The following is a 9,534-nucleotide window of genomic DNA, read 5'->3' as shown; positions in this document are numbered from 1 at the left end:
TGGTACACTTGAGGATCTGTTTCACCTCTTACAGCACGTTCAGGAGAAGTGAGACATGACATGCAAACAAAACCTCACTTCTTTCCCTAATAGGACTTTCCACGCATTTTGCTTTGAAGAATTTCTGTCTTCATCAGTTTGACAGCAGCAGCTCGGCGCAAGCGGTTTGTGGGCTCCTTCCCGATGCCCCTATTCCTCTGCACCATCTCCCGACGTCAGCCTGCTGTCCCCAGCCTCTCCCTTCTGTGGGGGGGTTGAGAAGTCCATTTAAATGCTCTGATCTTGTCCCAGCTTTGATCGCTCACAAGGCAGAAATCAGGAAGTGGCAGCAGAGACTTGGACACCGAACACCAACCCCTGCATATCCCTCCAACAGCTGGCATTAGCAGAGGCTGAGTCACTCGTAGATCGGGTTACAAGACTACCTGAAGAAAAGCTCTTTGTTTGCCCACCCCTTTTGTCCATACTGGTCTGAAATACTGCTGGAGGCCGAGCCAAGCCGTGCTGTCAGCTGGATATCGCACAGTTCAGTAGGAGGAAGGAATACAGAGGACTAACGCACTCCTGCTCATTTTAGGGCAACGGGAGATCCGAGAGGAGAGGTCTTACGGCATCACCCGGTACAACATGCCTGTAGGCAACTGCATGATATATTACAATGCAATCATTTGATACACGGTATATATACACCAAACTTCACCATACCTTTTTTTGTCTGTCTGTTTGCCCTAGAATCTGATTGCCATGACAGCGAATGTTACACTTTCTAGCTTAAACGTACTCATGGCCATCTCTTTAGCTTTGATGATTCTCTTTAATCTATGAGGTCTTTACTTTCGTAGGCTAAACCAACCAATCTCTTCTTGCCTCCCCTCATGTGGCAGACTCTCCATTTCCCTTCTCATTTCCTGCTCACCTTCGTCTGCACCCGTTGCAATATAATTTATATCTCCTTAAATACAAGGGAACGTCCACCGATATGTATACACTAAAGACATACGCGAGCTGGAGTGCTGCTGGTGGGGAATGATAAAGCTGGTCAATAAAACTAACAATTCCTTTGAAAGCAGCTGAGCAGACACCAGCCGTGAGGACAGGCTTGACTCAGTGTGTCAACACACAAATGATTCAGGGTGGAATGAGGCAGACGGTGACGCTAAGAGCCAACAGGATAAGATTAAGAGAAGAAAAACTTCAAGTGAACATCAAGAAAACCCTCACGTCCATGAGAAGTGCCACACTGGGAAGCATTTACAGTAGGAAAAAATGCACAAAACCTCTGTGATGAACCATCTTTCCCTGTAGGAATGGAGGTCACACTTCTATTCCCAAACAGAAAGGCTCTCCCAAGTTGGTTTTAGGGTTATCATCTGACACCGAGAGTGGCCATCCTGTCCCCATTTCTGCAGCTAGCACCTCACTACAGACCTGTATCCCCTGGGAAAGATCACCTCCCTGTGTGCTAATTCACTCCACATGTTCAGGCATCTCAGCTACACGGACGGTCGAAAACCCCAAGCATTTCCGTTGGTAAGGAACTCCTGCAATTCAACAGCTCTTTTCCACTTTACTTGGGCTTAACAACGGAGCGGCCAGGGATGAAGCAGAGACAAGGCAACCGACGTCCATGAACATGTGCCCGGCTCTGCTGGCCCAAGACACTCGACGCCTGCTGCAGTTCAATAAGAAGGTGGAATGGGAATATCTGATAATCTCCGCTCCCTGGAACTGGGGAAATCCTTAAGCGGATTAAGCACTGATGACAGTGGTTAGGCTGGGCTAACTCGAATGCTCTGACATCAGTGTGTTAGATGATGTGTTACCCATTCAGAAATCCTTTCCCCACTTCAGGCTGTTGAATGATAATGAAAATACCTCATGGCACCATGACAGCATCCCTGAAATCTGGCCAGAAGGGAAATGCAGTTTTGCAGTGACATGGTTTCCTCTTCCTAGAAAGCAAATCCTTACTTTTCTTTACAGCAGCTATGTGGGAAGAAGGGGACAGCAAGGTTATCCCAAAGCAAAGCAGGATGACCAGAGTAAGGCAGCTACACTGGGCTGAGAACATGAGCACTGCTTTGCAACAGCCTCGGCTGTGCCGTGAACACACAATATATCACAACAGCCAGCCCAGCCGTGCTCCTGTTAAACGCTAGACTGGGTCTTGCTGCATCAGCTGCCGTCTCCTCCATGGCATACTTCTGAACACGTGTCCTGCTCCTGCCTCGTGGACCTCTGCTTCTGCTTCTCGCAGTATGTCATCAACAGCACAGGGCAAGCTTAGCTTTTGGAGTTTAAAAATAATAAACGCCTTCCGCTTTCTATCCAGTTAAATGGTTTGTGACCATCTGCCGAGTGCTCAGTGTCACACTCGTTTATATCTGGTCTTCCCACTGTGCAGACCTGGGGCAAGGTTAGGAACAGAACCAATTTTGGAACAAAACGGTTAAAGTTGCATCCCACACAGCATCCACTGGTGAGAGATTAATGTGGATTTTTGTACTTTGCCTGATTGTGACTCCTTAATCCGGCATATATTCCAAAGAAATAATGCCATTAGAGGATTAGTGCTACAAGTTCATTTGAAAAAAAGGATTTGCAAACACTGAAATCCTATATTCTATGTACTTAATCACTGAGTATCATTTTGGGGATTTCCTCTCCCTTTAATAGTGTCTCTTTCAATGAAACCCAAGCAAGTAGCAACCCTGTTTTGGATGGCCTTTATTATCCATGAAAGAAAAACAAACCCCCAAGCATCTGGTTACAATAATACAGTATCTAAACACACTGGACTAAACCCATCCTTGCTGTCGTACAATCATTGCAGTTATACCAGGGAGGCACTTGGCCAAATACTTCTATAGAATTTAATGATTTTGGATATTTATCTGCTAGGTATTTGCGATATTCTGATTCCTGTAGCATGAAGTAACACAGTGACCCTTGTTTGCTTCTGAGGCAGTTCCCTTCCCCAACTTTGCTCACACCCAGTGAAGCCGCTGTTCTCCTCTCTGTGGGAGGAGACTGAGTCACTGCCGCGTTATTCTTTCTCCCTTTCCTTAGCACACTTGTCTGCTGCTCTGCATGACTCTCCCCTTTCTGCATGTCTGTCACCACCTGCAGCAGCCTCCATGGGCTTCTCTTGCTTGGCTCGGTTTGTTGCAGGCTGCCTAGGTGAAGTGGGCAGTTGCATGGGCTAAGAAATTGCTGGGGGTGGAAAAATGTTTATTGCCCCATTTCTGACTTTGCCAGTGCCAGGTGAGCTGCCCTTGGGCTGTGCCAACTCAGAATACATGTGCCAGGAGCTGCACTGAATGAGGGTACGGGAAGAGTGGCCTGCTCCAGCATCAGGTTCACTGCCCTCATCTTTCCCAGCCGTGTACACCAAACCATGCCCTTCACAGCTTTCTCCATCCTCTCTCTCCTGCTCTGGTCCTTCCCTTCGTCCTCTGAATTTGACCCAGTTCTGAGCCCTGATAACGGAGGCAGCAAACTTCAGTCTTGCCTACGCAGCTGAGGAGCCTTCAGCTGACACTGATGGTGTGTTGCTAGCGCCAAAATATCTGCGTCAACCACTAATTTGGTGTTGACTCCCTTTACATCCAGGAAACTCACAGAGCAGCAGGGATCAGCTTCAGGGCCAGACAAAAACCTTCAGCAGAGACGCACACCCACACGCTGGGCTGGAAGGACCGTTCCCAGAGGATGAAGGAATAGATGCAGCTGCACTCACTAGCGGGAAGTGCTCTGCAGAACCTGGGTTAGGAGACATAGCTTGGGCTTCCAGGTAGAGCTCGGCAGTGTGCTGCCATCTGGATAAACACTTTTTCCATGTATTCTTCTACTCTCAGAAATATTGAGCAGCACTGACACTGCTCTGGAGAAAACTCATTCCAGACTTCCCTACACCGAGATCAGTGTGCACGCCTTAGGATTCAGTTTGGTTCAAAGTATCTGAGTATCCTCACCATTTCCCACAAAATAAATATTCGACCTTCTGATTTTTTTACAGTAGTTCCTGAGGCAGCTGTTTAAAATATGTTTCACTGGGTTATGAAAATTAAATCCAAGCCCATTGTTCTGTATTTATGTACAACCACAGAGTGATCACAGGAGGGGTTTGAAGAGCCATTGAGAACATACAAAACCAGCTAAAACCTTGGGTTCACAAACACATATGCCTCTGAGCAACCTTAAACAATCCCCTAAACCCAGTGAGACTTTTCATGGGCGGAAAGGCTGAGTAAGATTTTGACATTTTACTGTGCTTTTACATTTTAAAACACAACAAAAAGTAAAGTTATGAAACTCTGGTGCTAGCCTACAAAGGTGGGCTCTGCCTGACCCGAAGAGGCTGCACGCTTTACAGGACAGCCTTGCAAGTGCATGTGCTGGATGAACTGGTCATGAGCACAGGTGTGTGTGACGGCCCCTGCTGCCACTGATTTATTATAGATGTAAGAATTTCAACCTTGCATATACCAGCATGAGCTGCTAAACACGAACTGCGGATTTCTAAAACACATTATTTTCTTCAAAGCCAGAGTTTACCTTACCTACTCTAAAACAATAGCAATGATAAGTAGATTTTTCCAACTACTGTCTCATATTGAATATGCATTTTGATTTCCATAAAAAGCATGACTAAAAGATCTGTCCCAGAAAATGTATATGTATATCCACAATGTAAATATTTTTAACACTCTGATATTGAGTTACTCTTTTTTAAATGGAACTACACAAATACAAACAACATTTCATTCTCTATTACAATATACTAGTCTGATGGAGAAGATTTTCAGGCTGGAAAATTCTTTTTGGTTGAACTTATGCCAGGATTAATCCCCTTTCAGTTAATCATTTACATGAATGGGTAATCTGCAGAGTTCATGCAAGGCCTGCAAACTATATTAATTGCTAGAAACCTAATTAGAAATCAACAGAGTCAAAGGATCAGTGTTACTTCCATACGGTACCATCTGGTACAATGGATCTGGATAGTTCAACAACTGCATTCTGTGGAACTCCAACCTGAATATGTGTTGCCAGAGAGAGCAAGTTTATGCTGACACGAGCTAGCTGTAAAGCACTTTTAGGGTCATCCTAAATGACAGCATCTGAATCCCTGTATTTCTAATTGTTATTTCAAAAGCTAGCTAAAATATGAGTATTTACTCAAGAGTTTTCCTTTTGCATGTGATACCAATGCAGTGTTAACTTGCCTTTCCACATCCAAAAATACTCTAAATCTATACACAGGCTAATGAAAAAATCACCAAACAAGTAAATATGAAAACCTGTCTGCAATAAAATGGTTTAATTAAACACAATAAGCATGTGTGTTGTCATTTGCTTTGTTAATTATTACTCCAATGTAAAAAGGCATGTCTAGAGTGAAGAGTGAAATTCCACAGACGACGCAAACACGGCAGAGTGCAACTTCCATTACCCCTGGTGTGCGCGTGTGGAAATGGTAATATCATTTCATCAACTGATTTGCTCTTTCAGCATGTAGCCAGCTTGAAAGTTTTGACCAAAACATTTCAGTCCTGTTTGACACTATGTTAGCCAAACAAAAAAACAGGTCTTTGAAAACTCAACTTGTATAGTTTTAAATCCAGACCTTTCCAAACATTTTGATCCAGGGACACATAAAATCCAGCCTTCTTTCAACATACAACATTTGGCCAATTTAATTTTTAAAGGAACTTAACAGTTAGCTGTATTTCATGACTTAGATTCACTCATTGGCTTTTGGAATTGACATCAGCCACGCTAAGCAAAATTCAGTAGCTTCAGTTCTGTCCCTGTTTGGGTCCAGTTCTCTCTGATTAATTCCGAGATTTCCACTGGGAATGAGACAGCTATGTAATCCACCTAGTCTCTACAAACTTCTCTCAGGAGCTGTGGTAAATGTAATGCTTTTCCATTGAACAGCCAATTGTTTTGCAACCTGTTACCTTTCCAGTGAGTATTTGCTGATTTTGTCAATATGTATTTAGCCACAGGTGAACACCAAAGTTGGGCACTTCCCTCTTCAGAGTGTCCTGCAACTCAGGACAGAACTAGAGCACCTACCCTGCAACCAACCAAATGGCTGAGGATCAGAAAAAAAACCTCAGCTCCCAAGGAGTGCTATAGCTTAAAGGGCATTCTGCATACCCAGGACATCAGACGATTACAGTAACACTGACACACAGCTTTGCCCGTTCCCTTCTCTGGCTATTTTTCAGTTTCTTGTGAGTGGACCTAAAGGCAAGATCCCGTGTGTTTCCAAGCCAGTTGTGTCACTGTAGAGTCTGGTTTCTAATCCCAGGATTCTAGAATACCACTTCTTGCTCAAGCTCATTCTTGCGATTCCCAGCCTACCGGTCCCAGACTTCCTAACCCATCCATCAGACCACACTTGCCTTACCTATGCTGACAGTTGTGGGCATACTACTCTTCTAGTTTAGACCATTTGAGGGAAACATGGAAGGAAGCAAGGTTTAGCTAAAGAATTTGATATGTCTGAACACAGATTTCATTTTGGAAAAAGACAGGGTGATCTGTGATAAATAAGCCATTTACCAAGTTCTGTATTAGTCCAGTTAATTACATTATACAGAAATAAATCTCCATTGAAGTGTATCTTGCTTTGATGAACTTCATAAGAAGAAGAAGTAAGGATTATCACTCTTTCACAGATTTCTCGCTTATGATAGTGTTGAGAAACAGTGGATTAAAACCTGCTTAGACTCTAGTTTAGCAGGTTCTCTACTTACACAAATCTATTCCAATATTGCATTGCATATGTAAACAACATAATTCTTGAACTGGTAATAAAATTGTCTACTACAATTTTTTGCCTTCCATTTGAAGACCATAAATCCTACCAGCTGAGCCATGTCTGTCATTGATTTTGTCAAAAGGGAACAAAGGAAGTTCTGAGCCAAATCTGCGCTGACAAAATATCTAGTGACAACAGTAAGACTATATCTACCTTAGTGCATGGATCCGATTCCACACCGATAACCCATCCTGGTACTTCAGGAATTGAGAAAGATGTGACAGTAGTGTCCATTTCTTATGAAATGAATTAAGAAAGAGAGTCACCTCATTCTTAATTCAGCTTTAGAATAGTACATAAACTGCCAAAACTTGTTGGTTTTTTGGTAACGTTCTTCCAGTTCCTTGTGGTCTATGATGAAGTGATGCTCTCTTGGGGCATCTTATAACAGGATGGGTCAAATCCTAGCTTGAAGACTTCTTCACTGCTTGCTGCATCCCCAGGCAATAGGTCTGGGTAAGAACGTACAGAATGTCATGTTGACTCCAGCTCCATCTTTCGCGTCAGTATATAGCTGGTGTCAGTAGCTGAGGCTATATACACCAGACGCTGAGTGGGAACTGCCAGGGGAATCTGAGCATCGGTGTTTCCCCACTCTCAGATTCCTCTCTGCAAAGGGGGTAAAGTGGGACTACACTGTCCTAAACCATCTTAACTAACAGTGATATTAACTGGCAGACCAAGGCACAGATCAATTCGATATATTCTGCATTACTTTGTTCTATTCATAACTCGTCTCCTATGTCTCTCCCTCTTTTGCTGCTTTGCCATTTTTCCTATTGAAGATGACCAGCAGAAGCAGGACTGCTGAGACACACAGTCCACCCCTGTCTGATGCCTGTGAAATACAGTCAAGAACAACTAGATCTTCTCCAGAGAGTGATCATTAAAGCATCTTTGTGAATTGTGGTTGTTGTACTTCACTGCAGCACACAGCAATCCTGCTCTGTGCCAGAAACCAAAGGCTCGATGCCAGGCATCTTGCAGAGTAGTGTTCTCTCTCTCCACACTTCCCGCATTAGGTAAAACAGGAAAAAATAATTATATATCCTTATTATATTGCTGGTTCTGTTTCTGCCTCACAAAGTAATTTTTCCCAGTAGCAAATTTTTTGTGGTTTTCCTGAAACGTGATTCACATGGACTAAAACATCTGATGAAAAATGGACGCTGATGCAGGATTTTGCTTTTAATTAATTCGGGCAACCCCATGTCTTACAAAGCATTTGCTTCAGCCTCACCCAGACAATCTTGAAAAATCCCAGCAGAGGAACTTTTTTCAAGAATGTATTTACTCCTTACATTTCAAGCCACAGGTTTCTGTAGGCAGTTACAGACCCAGTGGACTGAACACAAGCTGAAAATTATCTCTGAGCCTAGAATGCTCCTTTGATTCCTTGTCTGCCTGCACACGCAAACATTTGGACAACCACAATGAAATTATTCTCAGCTTATTTTAGCTGGTATCTGATTTTTTTTTTTTTTAAAGGAAGTCCTAAAATTATTTTTTAAACCTAGTATTGGAATTTTTTTTTTTAACTATGATTCTGGGTGTAATTTTCTTTTTTATAAAGAAGGTCCAGACAGCAACAAAATAGCCATGATCGCTTTTACAACAAAAATGTTTAGAGACACACAGCACTTCAAAAAAAAAAAAAAAATCGCACTTTGGATACGATATATGTATTTTGTGTTATGTTATAGAAAAATCGTTTGTTTTCTGTAAGGATGCACTGAACTATAGCAGAATTACATCCCTTTGCCCTGCGAGCAATTTTCAATAGGAATGGGTCCATGTTTCCCAGGTTTAGGCACTATGTTAGCATCTGAGAGAGGATGAGGGGAAATTTTTTTGTCGTTGCAGCGAGCACTTGATCAACTTTAGGCAGGTGAGCAAGGGATTAACAAACATCAACACTGATGTCCCATCAGCGGACACGGATATTAGAAGAAACTAACCGCTCCCTGACATTTTAAAATCTGCCATTTACTAGGCATTCGTTCTGAGAGCTAACTCACTGACAGTGAGAATTAAAGAGTAAATTGCCAGCTTGAGCAGTATAACCATCTGATCCCTGTGTTAGCCTCACAATACGCTTAACAGGATTTCCATCTTGTAGTTCCCCCCGATCCAATCAGATACACAGTTCTGGGATAACCGGGATCTGTGGTAACTGCTTGCCAACGGTCAGAAGTACACCGTTTCTAAAAATCAGTATAAACAGGTAACACAATGTGCAAGATCTAAGCAATTGTTAACCTTCTCTCATATTTCTTGTTGGAACAGGAAGATTTTAAGTGAATGCATCAAGCATCTTAAAAGCTAACAACAGCTTAGCAGGTTAAATGTGAAATAGGTTTATCAGATCAGTGTAGTGCTCTTCTTGTAATTATGTTTTCACAGCCTGGTTAGGGCATGGTATTGGAGAAGAGCCTGTGATGTCAGAGTGGGTAGGGCTTAGAAGCAGGGATGAGGGCTAATCAAGATAAGTTCAATTTGTATTTAAAGTAAAGTCAGCGTTAGTTAAGGCAGTTTTTGACAGGTTAATCTTGATATGTTTTAAAAGCTGCCAATCACATTACTAAGGCAGCTTGAAAGGAGGACTTATAGTGAAGGCACATACTCTTGGATGCTCATGGTGTCTTCATTTTACCCAAAACTAAGGTCTTCACAATAGATGTAAGTATACTGAAATAAAA

The sequence above is a fragment of the Opisthocomus hoazin genome, chromosome 4, assembly GCF_030867145.1.
Source record: "Opisthocomus hoazin isolate bOpiHoa1 chromosome 4, bOpiHoa1.hap1, whole genome shotgun sequence".
Classification (NCBI taxonomy): Eukaryota; Metazoa; Chordata; class Aves; order Opisthocomiformes; family Opisthocomidae; genus Opisthocomus; species Opisthocomus hoazin.
The sequence above is the reverse complement of the archived record's forward strand: the minus strand, read 5'-3'. Positions refer to the sequence as shown.